We start from the raw sequence: 22,966 nt of genomic DNA, 5'->3' as shown, positions 1-22,966 counted from the left end.
GTTTCGCCTGCATTTGAAGCTATATCACTTATATTGGCAAGAATTTGAAGCTAAATCTTTCGTTTCGGGTGGATTTAAAACTAAGCCTTCTACTTCACGTTGATTTGAACTTAAATCATGTTTTTCGCTGGATTTGAAGCTAACTCGTTTGTTTCGCATGCATTTGAAGCTAAATGATGTATATCACAAGTATTTGAGGCTAAACCATTTGTTTCGCATTGATTCGAAGATAAGCCTTGGTCTTGGCATTGATTTGAAGCTAAACCATTTGTCTCGCATGGATTCGAAGATAAGCCTTCTACTTCGCATTGATTTGATGTTAAATCATATGTTTCGCATGGATTTGAAGCTATCTCGTTTGTTTCGCATGCACTTGAATATAAATCAAGTATATCACAAGTATTTGAAGCTAAACCGTTTGATTCGCATGGATTTGAAGCTAAGCCTTCTACTTCGCATTGAATTGAAGATAGCTCGTTTGTTTCGCATGCAGTTGAAGCTAAATCATGTATATCACAAGTATTTGTAGCTAAACCATTTGTTTCGCATGGATTTGAAGATCAGCCTTCTACTTCGCATTGATTTGAAGCTGAATCCTGTGTTTCGCATGGATTTGAAGCTAACTCGTTTGTTTCGCATGCTCTTGAAGCTAAATCAAGTATATCACAAGTACTTGAAGCAAAACCATTTGTTTCGCATGGATTCGAAGATAACCCTTCTACTTCGCATTGATTTGAAGATAAATAATGTGTTTCGCTTGGATTTGAAACTAACTCGTTTGTATCGCACGCACTTGAATCTAGATCAAGTATATCACAAGTATTTGAAGCTAAACAGTTTTATTCGCATGGATCTGAAGCTAAGCCTTCTATTTCGCATTGATTTGAAGACAAATCATGTGTTTCGCTTGGATTTTAAGCTAACTCGTTTGTTTCACATGCAGTTGAAGCTAAATCATGTATATCACAAGTGTTTGAAGTTAAACGATTTGTTTCGCATGGATTCGAATATAAGCCTTCTACTTCGCATTGAATTGAAGCTAAATCATGTGTTTAGCATGGATTCGAAGATAAACCTTCTACTTCGCATTGAATTGAAGCTAAATAATTTGTTTCGCATGGATTTGAAGCTAACACATTTGTTTCACATGCTGTTGAAGATAAATCATGTATATTACAAGTATTTGAAGCTTAACCATTTGTTTCACATGAATATTAAGCTAAACCATGTGTTTCGAATGAATTTGAAGCTAAATCATGTGTTTCGTATTCATTTGAAGCTACCTCGTTTGTTTCGCATGCAGTTGAATCTAATTATGTATATCAAAATTATTTGAAACTAAACCATTTGATTCGCATGGATTTGAAGCTAAGCCTTCTACTTCGCATTGATTTGAAGCTAAATCATGTGTTTCGCTAGGATTTGAAGCTAACTCGTTTGTTTCTCATGCAGTTGAATCTAAACCATGTATATCCCAAGTATTTGAAGCTAAACCATTTGTCTCGCTTGGATTTGAAGCTAAGTCTTCTACTTCGCATTGATTTGAAGCTAAATCATGTGTTTCGCAAGGATTTGAAGCTAACTGGTTTGTTTCGCTTGCAGTTGAAGCTGATTCATGTATATCACAAGTATTTGAAGCTAAACCATTTGAGTCCCATGGATTTGAAGCTAAGCCTTCTACTTCGCATTGATTTGAAGCTAAATCATGTGTTTCGCATGCATCTGAAGGTAACTCGTTTGTTTCGCTTGCATTTGAAGCTATATCACTTATATTGGCAACTATTTGAAGCTAAATCTTTCGTTTCGGGTGGATTTAAAACTAAGCCTTCTACTTCACGTTGATTTGATCTTAAATCATGTTTTTCGCTGGATTTGAAGCTAACTCGTTTGTTTCGCATGCATTTGAAACTAATTGATGTATATCACAAGTATTTGAGGCTAAACCATTTGTTTCGCATTGATCCGAAGATAAGCCTTGGTCTTGGCATTGATTTGAAGCTAAATCATGTGTTTCACATGGATTTGAAGCTAAGCCTGCTACATCGCATTGATTTGAAGCCAAATCATGTGTTTCGCATGGGTTTAGAGCTAACTCGTTATTTCGCCTGCATTTGGAGCTAAATCATGTATATCACAAATATTTGAAGCTAAACCATTTGTCTCGCATGGATTCGAAGATAAGCCTTCTACTTCGTATTGATTTGATGTTAAATCATATGTTTCGCATGGATTTGAAGCTATCTCGTTTGTTTCGCATGCACTTGAATATAAATCAAGTATATCACAAGTATTTGAAGCTAAACCGTTTGATTCGCATGGATTTGAAGCTAAGCCTTCTACTTCGCATTGAATTGCAGATAGCTCGTTTGTTTCGCATGCAGTTGAAGCTAAATCATGTATATCACAAGTATTTGTAGCTAAACCATTTGTTTCGCATGGTTTTGAAGATCAGCCTCCTACTTCGCATTGATTTGAAGCTGAATCCTGTGTTTCGCATGGATTTGAAGCTAACTCGTTTGTTTCGCATGCTCTTGAAGCTAAATCAAGTATATCACAAGTACTTGAAGCAAAACCATTTGTTTCGCATGGATTCGAAGATAACCCTTCTACTTCGCATTGATTTGAAGATAAATAATGTGTTTCGCTTGGATTTGAAACTAACTCGTTTGTATCGCACGCACTTGAATCTAAATCAAGTATATCACAAGTATTTGAAGCTAAACAGTTTTATTCGCATGGATCTGAAGCTAAGCCTTCTACTTCGCATTGATTTGAAGACAAATCATGTGTTTCGCTTGGATTTTAAGCTAACTCGTTTGTTTCACATGCAGTTGAAGCTAAATCATGTATATCACAAGTGTTTGAAGCTAAACCATTTGTTTTGCATGGATTCGAAGATAAGCCTTCTACTTCGCATTGATTTGAAGCTAAACCATGTGTTTCGCTTGGATTTGTACCTAACTCGATTGTTTCGCTTGCATTTGAAGCTAATTTATGTTTATCACAAATATTTGAAGCTAAATCATTTTTTTCGCATGGATTTGAAGCTGAGCCTTCTACATCGCATTGATTGGAAGCTGAATCATGTCTATCGCTTGAATTTGTAGCAAACACGTTTGTTTCACATGCAGTTCAAGCTGAATCATGTATATCACAATTGTTTGAAGCTAAATCATGTGAGTCGCTTGGATTTGAAGCTAATCCTTCTACTTCGCATTGATTTGAAGGTAAATCATGTGATACGCATGGATTTGAAACTAACTCGTTTGTTTCGCATGCATTTGAAGCTAAATCATGTATATCACAAGTATTTGAATCTAAATGATTTGTTTTGCATGGTTTCGAAGATTAGCCTTCTACTTCGCATTGATTTGAAGCTAAATCACGTGATTCCTTTGGAATTGAAGTATTCTCTATGTTTCGCATGCTGTTGAAGCTAAATCATGTATATCACAAGTATTTGAACCTAAACCTTTCGTTTCGCATGGATTTGAAGCTGAGCCTTCCTCTTCGCATTTATTTGAAGCCAAATCATGTGTTTCGCATGGATTTGAAGCTAACTCGTTTCTTTCGCATGCTGTTGCTGCTAAATCATGTATATTACAACTATTTGAAGCTAAACCATCTGTTTCGTGTGGATTCGAATATCAGCCTTCTACTTCGCATTGATTTGAAGCTAAATCATGTGTTTCGCATGCATCTGAAGGTAACTCGTTTGTTTCGCTTGCGTTTGAAGCTATATCACTTATATTGGCAAGTATTTGAAGCTAAATCTTTCGTTTCGGGTGGATTTAAAACTAAGCCTTCTACTTCACGTTGATTTGAACTTAAATCATGTTTTTCGCTGGATTTGAAGCTAACTCGTTTGTTTCGCATGCATTTGAAACTAATTGATGTATATCACAAGTATATGAGGCTAAACCATTTGTTTCGCATTGATTCGAAGATAAGCCTTGGTCTTGGCATTGATTTGAAGCTAAATCATGTGTTTCACATGGATTTGAAGCTAAGCCTGCTACATCGCATTGATTTGAAGCAAAATCATGTGTTTCGCATGGGTTTAGAGCTAACTCGTTATTTCGCCTGCATTTGGAGCTAAATCATGTATATCACAAATATTTGAAGCTAAATCATGTGTCTCGCATGGATTCGAAGATAAGCCTTCTACTTCGCATTGATTTGATGTTAAATCATATGTTTCGCATGGATTTGAAGCAATCTCGTTTGTTTCGCATGCACTTGAATATAAATCAAGTATATCACAAGTATTTGAAGCTAAACCGTTTGATTCGCATGGATTTGAAGCTAAGCCTTCTACTTCGCATTGAATTGAAGATAGCTCGTTTGTTTCGCATGCAGTTGAAGCTAAATCATGTATATCACAAGTATTTGTAGCTAAACCATTTGTTTCGCATGGTTTTGAAGATCAGCCTCCTACTTCGCATTGATTTGAAGCTGAATCCTGTGTTTCGCATGGATTTGAAGCTAACTCGTTTGTTTCGCATGCTCTTGAAGCTAAATCAAGTATATCACAAGTACTTGAAGCAAAACCATTTGTTTCGCATGGATTCGAAGATAACCCTTCTACTTCGCATTGATTTGAGGTTAAATAATGTGTTTCGCTTGGATTTGAAACTAACTCGTTTGTATCGCACGCACTTGAATCTAAATCAAGTATATCACAAGTATTTGAAGCTAAACAGTTTTATTCGCATGGATCTGAAGCTAAGCCTTCTACTTCGCATTGATTTGAAGACAAATCATGTGTTTCGCTTGGATTTTAAGCTAACTCGTTTGTTTCACATGCAGTTGAAGCTAAATCATGTATATCACAAGTGTTTGAAGCTAAACCATTTGTTTTGCATGGATTCGAAGATAAGCCTTCTACTTCGCATTGATTTGAAGCTAAACCATGTGTTTCGCTTGGATTTGTACCTAACTCGATTGTTTCGCTTGCATTTGAAGCTAATTTATGTGTATCACAAATATTTGAAGCTAAATCATTTTTTTCGCATGGATTTGAAGCTGAGCCTTCTACATCGCATTGATTGGAAGCTGAATCATGTCTATCGCTTGAATTTGTAGCAAACACGTTTGTTTCACATGCAGTTGAAGCTGAATCATGTATATCACAATTGTTTGAAGCTAAATCATGTGAGTCGCTTGGATTTGAAGCTAATCCTTCTACTTCGCATTGATTTGAAGGTAAATCATGTGATACGCATGGATTTGAAACTAACTCGTTTGTTTCGCATGCATTTGAAGCTAAATCATGTATATCACAAGTATTTGAATCTAAATGATTTGTTTTGCATGGTTTCGAAGATTAGCCTTCTACTTCGCATTGATTTGAAGCTAAATCACGTGATTCCTTTGGAATTGAAGTATTCTCGTATGTTTCGCATGCTGTTGAAGCTAAATCATGTATATCACAAGTATTTGAACCTAAACAATTTGATTCGCATGGATTTGAAGCTAAGCCTTCTACTTCGCATTGATTAGAAGCTAAGTCATGTGTTTCGCTTGGATTTGAAGCTAACGCTTTCGTTTCGCATGCAGTTGAATCTAAATCATGTATATCACAAGTATTTGACGCTAAACCAATTGTTTCGCATGGATTTGAAGATAAGCCTTCCTCTTCGCATTTATTTGAAGCTAAATCATGTGATTCGCAAGGATTAGAAGCTAAGCCTTCAACTTCGCATTGATTTGAAGCTAAATAATTTGTTTCGCTTGGATTTGAAGCTAAGTCTTCTACTTCGCATTGATTTGAAGCTAAATCATGTGTTTCGCATGGATTTGAAGCTAACTGGTTTGTTTCGCGTGCAGTTGAAGCAAAATCATGTATATCACAAGTATTTAAAGCTAAACCATTTGTTTGGCATGAATATTAAGCTAAACCATGTGTTTCGCATGAATTTGTCGATAAATCATGTGTTTCGCTTGGCTATTAAGCTAACTCGTTTGTTTCGCCTGCAGTTGAAGCTAAATCATGTATATCACAAGTATTTGAAGCTAAACCATTTGTTTCGCATGGATTCGAAGATAACCCTTCTACTTCGCATTGATTTGAAGATAAATAATGTGTTTCTCTTGGATTTGAAGCTAACTCGTTTGTATCGCATGCACTTGAAACTAAATCAAGTATATCACAAGTATTAGAAGCTAAACCGTTTGATTCGCATGGATCTGAAGCTAAGCCTTCAACTTCGCGTTGACTAGATGCTAAATCACGTGTTTCGCATGGATTTGAATCTATCTCGTTTGTTTCGCATGCAGTTGAAGCTAAATTATGTATATCACAAGTATTTGAAGCTAAACCATTTGATTCCCATGGATTTAAGGCTAGGCCTTCTACTTCGCATTGATTTGGAGTTATAATCATGTGTTTCGCATGGATTTGAATCTATCTCGTTTGTTTCGCATGCACTTGAATATAAATCAAGCATATCACGAGTATTTGAAGCTAAACCGTTTGATTCGCATGGATTTGAAGCTAAGCCTTCTACCTCGCATTGATTAGAAGATAAATCATGTGTTTCGCTTGTATTTGAAGCTAACTCGTTTGTTTCCCATGCACTTGAATCTAAACTGTGCATATCACAAGTATTTGAAGCTAAACCGTTTGATTCGCATGGATTTGAAGCTAAGCCTTCTACTTCGCATTGATTTGAAGCTAAATCATGTGTTTCGCTTGGATTTTAAGCTAACTCGTTTGTTTCCCATGCACTTGAATCTAAACTATGCATATCACAAGTATTTGAAGCTAAACCGTTTGATTCGCATGGATTTGAAGCTAAGCCTTCTACCTCGCATTGATTTGAAGATAAATCATGTGTTTCGCTTGGATTTGAAGCTAACTCGTTTGTTTCGCACGCACTTGAATCTAAATCAACTATATCACAAGTATTTGAAGCTAAACCGTTTGATTCGCATGGATTTGAAGCTAAGCCTTCTACTTCGCATTGATTTGAAGCAAAATCATGTGTTTCGCATGGATTTAAAGCGCACTCGTTTGTTCCGCATGCAGTTGAAGCTAAATCATATATATCACAAGTATTTGAAATTGAAACATTTGGTTCGCATGAATATTAAGCTAAACCATGTGTTTCGCATGAATTTGTCGATAAATCATGTGTTTCGCTTAATTATGAAGCTAACTCGTTTGTTTCGCCGGCATTTTAAGCTAAATCATGTATATTAGAAATATTTGAAGCTAAACCATTTGATTCGCATGGATTCGAAGAAAAGACTTCTACTTCGCATTGATTTTAAGCTAAATCATATGTTTTTTTATTCATTTGAAGCTACCTCGTTTGTTTCGCATGCAGTTGAATCTAATTATGTATATCAAAAGTATTTGAAGCTAAACCATTTGATTCGCATGGATATGAAGCTAAGCCTTCTACTTCGCTTTGATTTGAAGCTAAATCATGTGTTTGGCTTGGATTTGAAGCTAACTCGTTTGTTTCGCATGCATTTGAAACTACATCGTGTATATCACAAGTATTTGAAGCTAAACCATTTGTTTCGCATGGATTCGAAGATAAGCCTTCTACTTCGCATTGTTTTGAAGCTAAACCATGTGTTTCGCATGATTTTGAACCTAAATCATGTGTTTCGTATGGATTTGAAGCTAACTGGTTTGTTTCGCATGCAGTTGAAGCTAAATCATGTATATCAGAAGTATTTGAAGCTAAACCATTTGTTTCGCATGAATATTAAGCTAAACCATGTGTTTCGCATGAATTTGTCGATAAATCATGTGTTTCGCTTATCTATGAAGCTAACTCGCTTGTTTCGCCGGCATTTTAAGCTAAATTATGTATATCAGAAATATTTGAAGCTAAACCATTTGTTTCGCATTGATTCGAAGATAAGCCTTCTGCTTCGCATTGATTTTAAGCTAAATCATGTGTTTCGTATTCATTTGAAGCTACCTCGTTTGTTTCGCATGCAGTTGAATCTAATTATGTATATCAAAAGTATTTGAAACTACACCATTTGATTCGCATGGATTTGAAGCTAAGCCTTCTACTTCGCATTCATTTGAAGCCAAATCATGTGTTTCGCATGGATTTGAAGCTAACTCGTTTCTTTCGCATGCTGTTGCTGCTAAATCATGTATATTACAACTATTTGAAGCTAAACCATCTGTTTCGTGTGGATTCGAATACCAGCCTTCTACTTCGCATTGATTTGAAGCTAAATCATGTGTTTCGCATGCATCTGAAGGTAACTCGTTTGTTTCGCCTGCATTTGAAGCTATATCACTTATATTGGCAAGTATTTGAAGCTAAATCTTTCGTTTCGCGTGGATTTAAAACTAAGCCTTCTACTTCACGTTGATTTGAACTTAAATCATGTTTTTCACTGTATTTGAAGCTAACTCGTTTGTTTCGCATGCATTTGAAGCTAAATGATGTATATCACAAGTATTTGAGGCTAAACCATTTGTTTCGCATTGATTCGAAGCCTTGGTCTTGGCATTGATTTGAAGCTAAATCATGTGTTTCACATGGATTTGAAGCTAAGCCTGCTACATCGCATTGATTTGAAGCCACATCATGTGTTTCGCATGGGTTTAGAGCTAACTCGTTATTTCGCCTGCATTTGGAGCTAAATCATGTATATCACAAATATTTGTAGCTAAACCATTTGTCTCGCATGGATTCGAAGATAAGCCTTCTACTTCGCATTGATGTTAATCTAAATGATGTGTTTCGCATGGATTTATAGCTAACTCGTTTGTTTCGCATGCAGTTGAATCTAAACCATGTATATCCCAAGTATTTGAGCTAAACCATTTGTTTAGCATGGATTCGAATATAAGCCTTCTACTTCGCATTCATTTGAAGCTAAATCATGTGTTTCGCATGGATTTGAAGCTAACTCGTTTGTTTCGCATGCTGTTGAACCTAAATCATGTATATTACAAGTATTTGAATCTAAACCATCTGTTTCGTGTGGATTCGAAGATCAGCCTTCTACTTCGCATTGATTTGAAGCTAAATCATGTGTTTCGCATGGATTAGAAGCTAACTCGTTTGTTTCGCATGCTGTTGAAGCTAAGTCAAGTATATCGCAAGTACATAAAGCAAAACCATTTGTTTCGCATGGATTCGAAGATAACCCTTCTACTTCGCATTGATTTGAAGATAAATAATGTGTTTCGCTTGGATTTGAAACTAACTGGTTTGTATCGCACGCACTTGAATCTGAATCAAGTATATCACAAGTATTTGAAGCTAAACCGTTTTATTCGCATGGATCTGAAGCTAAGCCTTCTACTTCGCATTGATTTTAAGCTAAATCATACATTTCGCATGGATTTAAAGCTAACTCGTTTGTTTCGCATGCAGTTGAAGCTAAATCATGTATATCACAAGTATTTGAAGCTAAACCATTTGTTTCGCATGGATTCGAATATCAGCCTTCTGCTTCGCAGTGATTTGATGTTAAATCATATGTTTCGCATGGATTTGAAGCTACGCCTTCTACCTCGCATTGATTTGAAAATAAATCATGTGTTTCGCTTGGATTTGAAGCTAACTCGTTTGTTTCGCACGCACTTGAATCTAAATCAAGTATATCACAAGTATTTGAAGCTAAACCATTTGTTTTGCATGGATTCGAAGATCAGCCTTCTGCCTCGCTTTGATTTGATGTTAAATCATATGTTTCGCATGGATTTGAAGCTATCTCGTTTGTTACGCATGCACTTGAATCTAAATCATGTATATCACAAGCATTTGAAGCTTAACCATTTGATTCGCGTGGATTTGAAGCTAGGCCTTCTACTTTGCATTGATTTGAAGCTAAATCATGTGTTTCGCTTGGATTTCAAGCTAACTCGTATGTTTCGCTCGCTGTTGACGCCAAATCATGTATATCACAAGTATTTGAACATAAACCATTTTATTCGCATGGGTTTGAAGCTAAGCCTTCTACTTCGCATTGAATTGAAGCTCAATCATGTGTTTCGCTTGGATTTGAAGCTAACTCGTTCGTTTCGCACGCAGTTGAATCTGAATCATGTATATCACAAGTATTTGAATCTAAACCATTTGATTCGCATGGATTTGAAGATAAGCCTTCTACTTCGCATTGATTTGAAGCTAAATCATGTGTTCCGCTTGGATTTTAAGCTAACTCGTTTGTTTCACATGCAGTTGAAGTTAAATCATGTATATCACAAGTATTTGAAGCTAAACGATTTGTTTCGCATGGATTTGAAGATATGCCCTCAACTTCGTATTGATTTGCAGCTAAATAATGTGTTTCGTATGAATTTTAAGCTAACTCGTTTGTTTCGCATGCAGTTGAAGCTAAATTATGTATATCACAAGCATTTGAAGCAAAACCATTTGTTTCGCATGGATTTGAAACTCAGCATTCTACTTCGCATTGATTTGAAGCTATATCATGTGTTCCGCTTGGATTTTAAGCTAACTCGTTTGTATCACATGCAATTGAAGTTAAATCATGTATATCACAAGTATTTTAAGCTAAACCATTTGATTCCCATGGATTTAAGTCTATGCCTTCTACTTCGCATTGATTTGGAGTTATAATCATGTGTTTCGCATGGATTTGAATCTATCTCGTTTGTTTCGCTGCACTTGAATATAAATCAAGCATATCACAAGTATTTGAAGCTAAACCGTTTGATTCGCATGGATTTGAAGCTAAGCCTTCTACCTCGCATTGATTTGAAGATAAATCATGTGTTTCGCATGGATTTGAAGCTAACTCGTTTGTTTCGCATGCACTTGAATCTAAACTATGCATATCACAAGTATTTGAAGCTAAACCGATTGATTCGCATGGATTTGAAGCTAAGCCTTCTACCTTGCATTGATTTGAAGATAAATCATGTGTTTCGCTTGGATTTGAAGCTAACTCGTTTGTTTCGCACGCACTTGAATCTAAATCAAGTACATCACAAGTATTTGAAGCTAAACCGTTTGATTCGCATGGATTTGAAGCTAAGCCTTCTACTTCGCATTGATTTGAAGCCAAATGATGTGTTTCGCATGGATTTAAAGCGCACTCGTTTGTTTCGCCTGCATTTGAAGCTATATCACTTATATTGGCAAGTATTTGAAGCTAAATCTTTCGTTTCGCGTGGATTTAAAACTAAGCATTCTACTTCACGTTGATTTGAACTTAAATCATATTTTCGCTGGATTTGAAGCTAACTCGTTTGTTTCGCATGCATTTGAAGCTAAATGATGTATATCACAAGCATTTGAGGCTAAACCATTTGTTTCGCATTGATTCGAAGATAAGACTTCGTCTTGGCATTGATTTGAAGCTAAATCATGTGTTTCGCATGGATTTGAAGCTAAGCATTCTACTTCGCATTGATTTGAAGCTAAATCATGTGATTCGCATTGATTTGGGTGTAATTCATGTGTTTCGCATGGATTTGAAGCTAAGCCTGCTACATAGCATTGATTTGAAGCCAAATCATGTGTTTCGCATGGTTTTAGAGCTAACTCGTTATTTCGCCTGCATTTGGAGCTAAATCATGTATATCACAAATATTTGAAGCTAAACCATTTGTCTCGCATGGATTCGAAGATAAGCCTTCTACTTCGCATTGATTTTAAGCTAAATCATACATTTCGCATGGATTTAAAGCTAACTCGTTTGTTTCACATGCAGTTGAAGTTAAATCATGTATATCACAAGTATTTGAAGCTAAACGATTTGTTTCGCATGGATTTGAAGATATGCCCTCAACTTCGTATTGATTTGCAGCTAAATAATGTGTTTCGTATGAATTTTAAGCTAACTCGTTTGTTTCGCATGCAGTTGAAGCTAAATTATGTATATCACAAGCATTTGAAGCAAAACCATTTGTTTCGCATGGATTTGAAACTCAGCATTCTACTTCGCATTGATTTGAAGCTATATCATGTGTTCCGCTTGGATTTTAAGCTAACTCGTTTGTATCACATGCAATTGAAGTTAAATCATGTATATCACAAGTATTTGAAGCTAAACCATTTGATTCCCATGGATTTAAGGCTATGCCTTCTACTTCGCATTGATTTGGAGTTATAATCATGTGTTTCGCATGGATTTGAATCTATCTCGTTTGTTTCGCTGCACTTGAACATAAATCAAGCATATCACAAGTATTTGAAGCTAAACCGTTTGATTCGCATGGATTTGAAGCTAAGCCTTCTACCTCGCATTGATTTGAAGATAAATCATTTGTTTCGCATGGATTTGAAGCTAACTCGTTTGTTTCGCATGCACTTGAATCTAAACTATGCATATCACAAGTATTTGAAGCTAAACCGATTGATTCGCATGGATTTGAAGCTAAGCCTTCTACCTTGCATTGATTTGAAGATAAATCATGTGTTTCGCTTGGATTTGAAGCTAACTCGTTTGTTTCGCACGCACTTGAATCTAAATCAAGTACATCACAAGTATTTGAAGCTAAACCGTTTGATTCGCATGGATTTGAAGCTAAGCCTTCTACTTCGCATTGATTTGAAGCCAAATGATGTGTTTCGCATGGATTTAAAGCGCACTCGTTTGTTTCGCCTGCATTTGAAGCTATATCACTTATATTGGCAAGTATTTGAAGCTAAATCTTTCGTTTCGCGTGGATTTAAAACTAAGCATTCTACTTCACGTTGATTTGAACTTAAATCATATTTTCGCTGGATTTGAAGCTAACTCGTTTGTTTCGCATGCATTTGAAGCTAAATGATGTATATCACAAGCATTTGAGGCTAAACCATTTGTTTCGCATTGATTCGAAGATAAGACTTCGTCTTGGCATTGATTTGAAGCTAAATCATGTGTTTCGCATGGATTTGAAGCTAAGCATTCTACTTCGCATTGATTTGAAGCTAAATCATGTGATTCGCATTGATTTGGGTGTAATTCATGTGTTTCGCATGGATTTGAAGCGAAGCCTGCTACATAGCATTGATTTGAAGCCAAATCATGTGTTTCGCATGGTTTTAGAGCTAACTCGTTATTTCGCCTGCATTTGGAGCTAAATCATGTATATCACAAATATTTGAAGCTAAACCATTTGTCTCGCATGGATTCGAAGATAAGCCTTCTACTTCGCATTGATATTAATCTAAATGATGTGTTTCGCATGGATTTAAAGCTAACTCGTTTGTTTCGCATGCTGTTGAAGCTAAATCATTTATATCACAAGTATTTGAAGCTAAACCATTTGTTTTGCATGGATTCGAAGATCAGCCTTCTGCCTCGCTTTGATTTGGTGTTAAATCATATGTTTCGCATGGATTTGAAGCTATCTCGTTTGTTACGCATGCACTTGAATCTAAATCATGTATATCACAAGCATTTGAAGCTAAACCATTTGATTCGCGTGGATTTGAAGCTAGGCCTTCTACTTTGCATTGATTTGAAGCTAAATCATGTGTTTCGCTTGGATTTCAAGCTAACTCGTATGTTTCGCACGCTGTTGACGCCAAATCATGTATATCACAAGTATTTGAACCTAAACCATTTTATTCGCATGGGTTTGAAGCTAAGCCTTCTACTTCGCATTGAACTGAAGCTCAATCATGTGTTTCGCTTGGATTTGAAGCTAACTCGTTCGTTTCGCACGCAGTTGAATCTGAATCATGTATATCACAAGTATTTGAATCTAAACCATTTGATTCGCATGGATTTGAAGATAAGCCTTCTACTTCGCATTGATTTCAAGCTAAATCACGTGTTTCGCATGGATTTGAAGCTAACTCGTTTGATTCGCGTGCAGTTGAAGCTAAATCATGTACATCAGTAGTATTTGAAGCTAAACCGTTTGTTTCGCATGAATTTGAAAATAAGCCACCTAATTCGCTTTGATTTGAATCTAAATCATGTGTTTCCCTTGGATTTGAAGCCAACTTCGTTATTTTCGCAAGCAGTTGACGCTAAATCGTGTTTATCACAAGTATCTGTAACTAAATCATGTGTTTCTCATGAATGTTAAGCTAAACCATTTGTTTCGCATGAATTTGAAATAAATCATGTGGTTCGCATGGATTTGAAGCTAACTCGTTTGTGTCGCATGCAGTTGAAGCTATATCATGTACATCACAAGTATTTGAAGCTTAACCATTTGTTTCGCATGGATTTGAGGCTAAGCATTCTACTTCGCATTGATTTGAAGCTAAATCATGTGATTCGCATTGATTTGTGTCTAATTCATATGTTTCGCATGGATTTGAAGCTAAGCCTGCTACTTCGCATTGATTTGATGCCAAATCATGTGTTTCGCATGTGTTTAGAGCTAACTCGTTATTTCGCCTGCATTTGGAGCTAAATCAGGTATATCACAAATATTTGAAGCTAAACCATTTGTTTCGCATGGATTCGAAGATAAGCCTTCTACTTCGCATTGATATTAATCTAAATGATGTGTTTCGCATGGATTTGAAGCTAACTCGTTTGTTTCGCATGCAGTTGAAGCTAAATCATGTATATTACAAGTATTTGAAGCTAAACCATTTGTTTCGTGTGGATTAGAAGATCAGCCTTCTAGTCCGCATTGATTTGAAGCTAAATAATATGTTTCGCTAGGATTTGAAGCTAACTCGTTTGTTTTGCAAGCAGTTGAATCTAAACCATGTATATCCCAAGTATTTGAGCTAAACCATTTGTCTCGCATGGATTCGAATATAAGCCTTCTACTTCGCATTCATTTGAAGCTAAATCATTGGTTTCGCATGGATTTGAAGCTAACTCGTTTGTTTCGCATGCTGTTGAACCTAAATCATGTATATTACAAGTATTTGAATCTCAACCATCTGTTTCGTGTGGATTCGAAGATCAGCCTTCTACTTCGCATTGATTTGAAGCTAAATCATTTGTTTCGCCGAAATATGAAGCCAGCTCGTTTGTTTCGCATGCAGTTGAATCTGAATCATGTAATCCCAAGTATTTGAAGCTATTCCATTTGTTTCGCATGGAGTCGAAGATAAGCCTTCTACTTCGCATTGATTTGAAGCTAAATCATGCGTTTCGCATGGATTTGAAGCTAACGCGTGTGTTTCGCATGCAGTTGAAGCTAAATCATGTATATCACAAGCATTTGAAGCTTAACCATTTGATTCGCAAGAATATTATGCTAAACCATGTATTTCGAATGAATTTGAAGCTGAATCATGTGATTCGCATGGATTTGAAGCTGACTCGTTTGTTTCGCATGCAGTTGGATCTAATTATGTATATCAAAAGTATTTGAAGCTAAACCATTTGATTCGCATGGATTTGAAGCTAAGCCTTCTACTTCGCATTGATTTGAAGCTATATCATGTATTCCGCTTGGATTTTAAGCTAACTCATTTGTATCACATGCAGTTGAAGTTAAATCGTGTATATCACAAGTGTTTGAAGCTAAATCATTTGTTTCGCATGGATTCGAAGATAACCCTTCTACTTCGCATTGATTTGGAGCTAAATCATGTTTTTCGCATGGATTTGAAACAAAGCCTTCTACTTCGCATTGATTTGGAGTTAAATCATGTGTTTCGCATGGATTTAAAGCTAACTCGTTGTTTCGCATCCAGTTGAAGCTAAATCATGTATATCACAAGTATTTGAAGCTAAACCATTTGTTTCGCATGGATTCGAACATCAGCCTTCTGCTTCGCATTGATTTGATGTTAAATCATATGTTTCGCATGGATTTGAAGCTAACTCGTTTGTTTCGCATGCTGTTGAAGCTAAATCAAGTATATCACAAGTATTTGAAGCAAAACCATTTGATTCGCACGGATTTGATGATAACCCTTCTAGTTCGCATTGATTTGGAGCTAAATCATGTGTTTCGCATGGATTTATGGCTAACTCGTTTGTTTCGCATGCAGTTGAAGCTAAATCATGTATATCACAATTTGTTTGAAGCTAAACCATTTGTTTTGCATGGATTCGAAGATACTCCTTCTACTTCGCATTGATTTGAAGCTAAATCATGTGTTGCGCATGGATTAGAAGCTAACTCGTTTGTTTCGCATGCAGTTGAAGCTAAATCATGTATATCACAAGTATTTGAAGATAAACCATTTGATTCGCACGGATTTGATGATAACCCTTCTAGTTCGCATTGATTTGAAGCTAAATCATGTGTTTCGCATGGATTTAAAGCTAACTCGTTTGTTTCGCATGCACTTGAATATAAATCAAGTAAATCACAAGTATTTGAAGCTAAACCGTTTGATTCGCATGGATTTGAAGCTAAGCCTTCAACTTCTAATTGATTTGAAGATGAATCATGTGTTTCGCTTGGATTTGAAGCACAGCCTTCTACTTCGCATTGATATTAAGCTAAATAATGTGTTTCGCTTGGATTTTAAGCTAACTCGTTTGTTTCACATGCAGTTGACGTTAAATCATGAATATCAAAAGTATTTGAAGCTAAACGGTTTGTTTCGCTTGGATTTGAAGATAAGCCTCCTACCTCGCATTGATTTGATGCTAAATCATGTGTTTTATATCGCATGCAGTTGAAGCTAAATCATGTATATCACAAGTATTTGAAGCCAAACATTTGATTCGCATGGATTTGAAACTCAGCATTCTACTTCGCATTGATTTGAAGCTAAATCATGTATTCCGCTTGGATTTTAAGCTAACTCATTTGTATCACATGCAGTTGAAGTTAAATCATGTATATCACAGGTATTTGAAGCTAAACGATTTGTTTCGCATGGATTTGAAGATTACCCTTCTAGTTCGCATTGATTTGAAGCTATATCATGTGTTCCGCTTGGATTTTAAGCTAACTCGTTTGAATCACATGCAATTGAAGTTAAATCATGTATATCACAAGTATTTGAAGCTAAACCATTTGATTCCCATGGATTTAAGGCTATGCCTTCTACTTCGCATTGATTTGGAGTTATAATCATGTGTTTCGCATGGATTTGAATCTATCTCGTTTGTTTCGCTGCACTTGAATATAAATCAAGCATATCACAAGTATTTGAAGCTAAACCGTTTGATTCGCATGGATTTGAAGCTAAGCCTTCTACCTCGCATTGATTTGAAGATAAATCATGTGTTTCGCATGGATTTGAAGCTAACTCGTTTGTTTCGCATGCACTTGAATCTAAACTATGCATATCACAAGTATTTGAAGCTAAACCGATTGATTCGCATGGATTTGAAGCTAAGCCTTCTACCTTGCATTGATTTGAAGATTAATCATGTGTTTCGCTTGGATTTGAAGCTAACTCGTTTGTTTCGCACGCACTTGAATCTAAATCAAGTACATCACAAGTATTTGAAGCTAAACCGTTTGATTCGCATGGATTTGAAGCTAAGCCTTCTACTTCGCATTGATTTGAAGCCAAATGATGTGTTTCGCATGGATTTAAAGCGCACTCGTTTGTTTCGCCTGCATTTGAAGCTATATCACTTATATTGGCAAGTATTTGAAGCTAAATCTTTCGTTTCGCGTGGATTTAAAACTAAGCATTCTACTTCACGTTGATTTGAACTTAAATCATATTTTCGCTGGATTTGAAGCTAACTCGTTTGTTTCGCATGCATTTGAAGCTAAATGATGTATATCACAAGTATTTGAGGCTAAACCATTTGTTTCGCATTGATTCGAAGATAAGCCTTCGTCTTGGCATTGATTTGAAGCTAAATCATGTGTTTCGCATGGATTTGAAGCTAAGTATTCTACTTCGCATTGATTTGAAGCTAAATCATGTGATTCGCATTGATTTGGGTGTAATTCATGTGTTTCGCATGGATTTGAAGCTAAGCCTGCTACATAGCATTGATTTGAAGCCAAATCATGTGTTTCGCATGGTTTTAGAGCTAACTCGTTATTTCGCCTGCATTTGGAGCTAAATCATGTATATCACAAATATTTGAAGCTAAACCATTTGTCTCGCATGGATTCGAAGATAAGCCTTCTACTTCGCATTGATATTAATCTAAATGATGCGTTTCGCATGGATTTAAAGCTAACTCGTTTGTTTCGCATGCTGTTGAAGCTAAATCATTTATATCACAAGTATTTGAAGCTAAACCAATTGTTTCGCATGGATTTAAAGATCAGCCTTCTACTTCGCATTGATTTGAAGCTAAATCATGTGTTTCGCATGGATTTGAAGCTAACTCGATTGTTTCGCATGCATTTGAAGCTAAATCATGTATATCACAAGTATTTGAAGCTAAACCATTTGTTTCGCATGGATTCGAATATCAGCCTTCTGCTTCGCAGTGATTTGATGTTAAATCATATGTTTCGCATGGATTTGAAGCTAAGCCTTCTACCTCGCATTGATTTGAAAATAAATCATGTGTTTCGCTTGGATTTGAAGCTAACTCGTTTGTTTCGCACGCACTTGAATCTAAATCAAGTATATCACAAGTATTTGAAGCTAAACCATTTGTTTTGCATGGATTCGAAGATCAGCCTTCTGCCTCGCTTTGATTTGATGTTAAATCATATGTTTCGCATGGATTTGAAGCTATCTCGTTTGTTACGCATGCACTTGAATCTAAATCATGTATATCACAAGCATTTGAAGCTAAACCATTTGATTCGCGTGGATTTGAAGCTAGGCCTTCTACTTTGCATTGATTTGAAGCTAAATCATGTGTTTCGCTTGGATTTCAAGCTAACTCGTATGTTTCGCACGCTGTTGACGCCAAATCATGTATATCACAAGTATTTGAACCTAAACCATTTTATTCGCATGGGTTTGAAGCTAAGCCTTCTACTTCGCATTGAATTGAAGCTCAATCATGTGTTTCGCTTGGATTTGAAGCTAACTCGTTCGTTTCGCACGCAGTTGAATCTGAATCATGTATATCACAAGTATTTGAATCTAAACCATTTGATTCGCATGGATTTGAAGATAAGCCTTCTACTTCGCATTGATTTCAAGCTAAATCACGTGTTTCGCATGGATTTGAAGCTAACTCGTTTGATTCGCGTGCAGTTGAAGCTAAATCATGTACATCAGAAGTATTTGAAGCTAAACCGTTTGTTTCGCATGAATTTGAAAATAAGCCACCTAATTCGCTTTGATTTGAATCTAAATCATGTGTTTCCCTTGGATTTGAAGCCAACTTCGTTATTTTCGCAAGCAGTTGAAGCTAAATCGTGTTTATCACAAGTATCTGTAACTAAATCATGTGTTTCTCATGAATGTTAAGCTAAACCATTTGTTTCGCATGAATTTGAAATAAATCATGTGGTTCGCATGGATTTGAAGCTATCTCGTTTGTGTCGCATGCAGTTGAAGCTATATCATGTACATCACAAGTATTTGAAGCTTAACCATTTGTTTCGCATGGATTTGAGGCTAAGCCTGCTACTTCGCATTGATTTGATGCCAAATCATGTGTTTCGCATGTGTTTAGAGCTAACTCGTTATTTCGCCTGCATTTGGAGCTAAATCAGGTATATCACAAATATTTGAAGCTAAACCATTTGTTTCGCATGGATTCGAAGATAAGCCTTCTACTTCGCATTGATATTAATCTAAATGATGTGTTTCGCATGGATTTGAAGCTAACTCGTTTGTTTCGCATGCAGTTGAAGCTAAATCATGTATATTACAAGTATTTGAAGCTAAACCATTTGTTTCGTGTGGATTAGAAGATCAGCCTTCTAGTCCGCATTGATTTGAAGCTAAATAATGTGTTTCGCTAGGATTTGAAGCTAACTCGTTTGTTTCGCAAGCAGTTGAATCTAAACCATGTATATCCCAAGTATTTGAGCTAAACCATTTGTTTCGCATGGATTCGAATATAAGCCTTCTACTTCGCATTCATTTGAAGCTAAATCATTTGTTTCGCATGGATTTGAAGCTAACTCGTTTGTTTCGCATGCTGTTGAACCTAAATCATGTATATTACAAGTATTTGAATCTAAACCATCTGTTTCGTGTGGATTCGAAGATCAGCCTTCTACTTCGCATTGATTTGAAGCTAAATCATTTGTTTCGCCGAAATATGAAGCCAGCTCGTTTGTTTCGCATGCAGTTGAATCTGAATCATGTAATCCCAAGTATTTGAAGCTATTCCATTTGTTTCGCATGGAGTCGAAGATAAGCCTTCTACTTCGCATTGATTTGAAGCTAAATCACGCGTTTCGCATGGATTTGAAGCTAACTCATTTGTATCACATGCAGTTGAAGTTAAATCATGTATATCACAAGTGTTTGAAGCTAAATCATTTGTTTCGCATGGATTCGAAGATAACCCTTCTACTTCGCATTGATTTGGAGCTAAATCATGTTTTTCGCATGGATTTGAAACAAAGCCTTCTACTTCGCATTGATTTGGAGTTAAATCATGTGTTTCGCATGGATTTAAAGCTAACTCGTTGTTTCGCATGCTGTTGAAGCTAAATCATGTATATCACAAGTATTTGAAGCTAAACCATTTGTTTCGCATGGATTCGAACATCAGCCTTCTGCTTCGCATTGATTTGATGTTAAATCATATGTTTCGAATGGATTTGAAGCTAACTCGTTTGTTTCGCATGCTGTTGAAGCTAAATCAAGTATATCACAAGTATTTGAAGCAAAACCATTTGATTCGCACGGATTTGATGATAACCCTTCTAGTTCGCATTGATTTGGAGCTAAATCATGTGTTTCGCATGGATTTATGGCTAACTCGTTTGTTTCGCATGCAGTTGAAGCTAAATCATGTATATCACAATTTGTTTGAAGCTAAACCATTTGTTTTGCATGGATTCGAAGATACTCCTTCTACTTCGCATTGATTTGAAGCTAAATCATGTGTTGCGCATGGATTAGAAGCTAACTCGTTTGTTTCGCATGCAGTTGAAGCTAAATCATGTATATCACAAGTATTTGAAGATAAACCATTTGATTCGCACGGATTTGATGATAACCCTTCTAGTTCGCATTGATTTGAAGCTAAATCATGTGTTTCGCATGGATTTAAAGCTAACTCGTTTGTTTCGCATGCACTTGAATATAAATCAAGTATATCACAAGTATTTGAAGCTAAACCGTTTGATTCGCATGGATTTGAAGCTAAGCCTCCAACTTCTAATTGATTTGAAGATGAATCATGTGTTTCGCTTGGATTTGAAGCACAGCCTTCTACTTCGCATTGATATTAAGCTAAATAATGTGTTTCGCTTGGATTTTAAGCTAACTCGTTTGTTTCACATGCAGTTGACGTTAAATCATGAATATCACAAGTATTTGAAGCTAAACGGTTTGTTTCGCTTGGATTTGAAGATAAGCCTCCTACCTCGCATTGATTTGATGCTAAATCATGTGTTTTATATCGCATGCAGTTGAAGCTAAATCATGTATATCACAAGTATTTGAAGCTAAAACATTTGATTCGCATGGATTTGAAACTCAGCATTCTACTTCGCATTGATTTGAAGCTAAATCATGTATTCCGCTTGGATTTTAAGCTAACTCATTTGTATCACATGCAGTTGAAGTTAAATCATGTATATCACAGGTATTTGAAGCTAAACCATTTGATTCGCACGGATTTGATTATAACCCTTCTAGTTCGCATTGACTTGAAGCTAAATCATGTGTTTCGCATGGATTTAAAGCTAACTCGTTTGTTTCGCATGCACTTGAATATAAATCAAGTATATCACAAGTATTTGAAGCTAAACCGTTTGATTCGCATGGATTTAAAGCTAACTCGTTGTTTCGCATGCTGTTGAAGCTAAATCATGTATATCACAAGTATTTGAATATAAACCATTTGATTCGCACGGATTTGATGATAACCGTTCTAGTTCGCATTGATTTGAAGCTAAATCATGTGTTTCGCATGGATTTGAAGCTAAGCCTTCTACTTCGCATTGATTTGGAGCTAAATCATGTGTTTCGCATGTATTTGAAGCTAACTCGTTTGTTTCGCATGCTGTTGAAGCTAAATCATGTATATCACAAGTATTTGAACCTAAACCGTTTGATTCGCATGGATTTGAAGCTAAGCCTTCTACCTCGCATTGATTTGAAGATAAATCATGTATTTCGCTGGGATTTTGAAGCTAACTCGTTTGTTTCGCACGCACTTGAATCTAAATCAAGTATATCACTAGTATTTGAAGCTAAACCGTTTGATTCGCATGGATTTGAAGCTAAGCCTTCTACTTCGTATTGATTTGAAGATGAATCATGTGTTTCGCTCGGATTTGAAGCACAGCCTTCTACTTCGCATTGATATGAAGCTAAATAATGTGTTTCGCTTGGATTTTAAGCTAACTCGTTTGTTTCACATGCAGTTGAAGTTAAATCATGAATATCACAAGTATTTGAAGATAAACGGTTTGTTCCGCAAGGATTTGAAGATAAGCCTCCTACTTCGCATTGATTTGATGCTTAATCATGTGTTTCGCATGGATTTGAAGCTAACTCGTTTATATCGCATGCAGTTGAAGCTAAATCATGTATATCACAAGTATTTGAAGCTAAAACATTTGATTCGCATGGATTTGAAACTCAGCATTCTACTTCGCATTGATTTGAAGCTAAGTCATGTGTTCCGCTTGGATTTTAAGCTAACTCATTTGTATCACATGCAGTTGAAGTTAAATCATGTATATCTCAGGTATTTGAAGCTAAACGATTTGTTTCGCATGGATTTGATGATAAGCCCTATACTTCGCATTGATTTGAAGCTAAATCATGTGTTTCGCATGGATTTGAAGCTAACTCGTTTGTTTCGCATCCTGTTGAAGCTAAATCATGCGTATCACAAGTATCTGAAGCTAAACCATTTTATTCGCACGGATTTGATGATAAACCTTCTAGTTCGCATTGATTTGAAGCTAAATTATGTGTTTCGCATGGATTTGAAGCTAACTCGTTTGTTTCGCATGCTGTTGAAGCTAAATCAAGTATATCACAAGTATTTGAAGCAAAACCATTTGATTCGCACGGATTTGATGATAACCCTTCTAGTTCGCATTGATTTGAATTTAAATCATGTT

Source organism: Megalopta genalis, unplaced genomic scaffold, assembly GCF_051020955.1.
Source record: "Megalopta genalis isolate 19385.01 unplaced genomic scaffold, iyMegGena1_principal scaffold0026, whole genome shotgun sequence".
Classification (NCBI taxonomy): Eukaryota; Metazoa; Arthropoda; class Insecta; order Hymenoptera; family Halictidae; genus Megalopta; species Megalopta genalis.
This window is presented reverse-complemented; position numbering follows the sequence as displayed.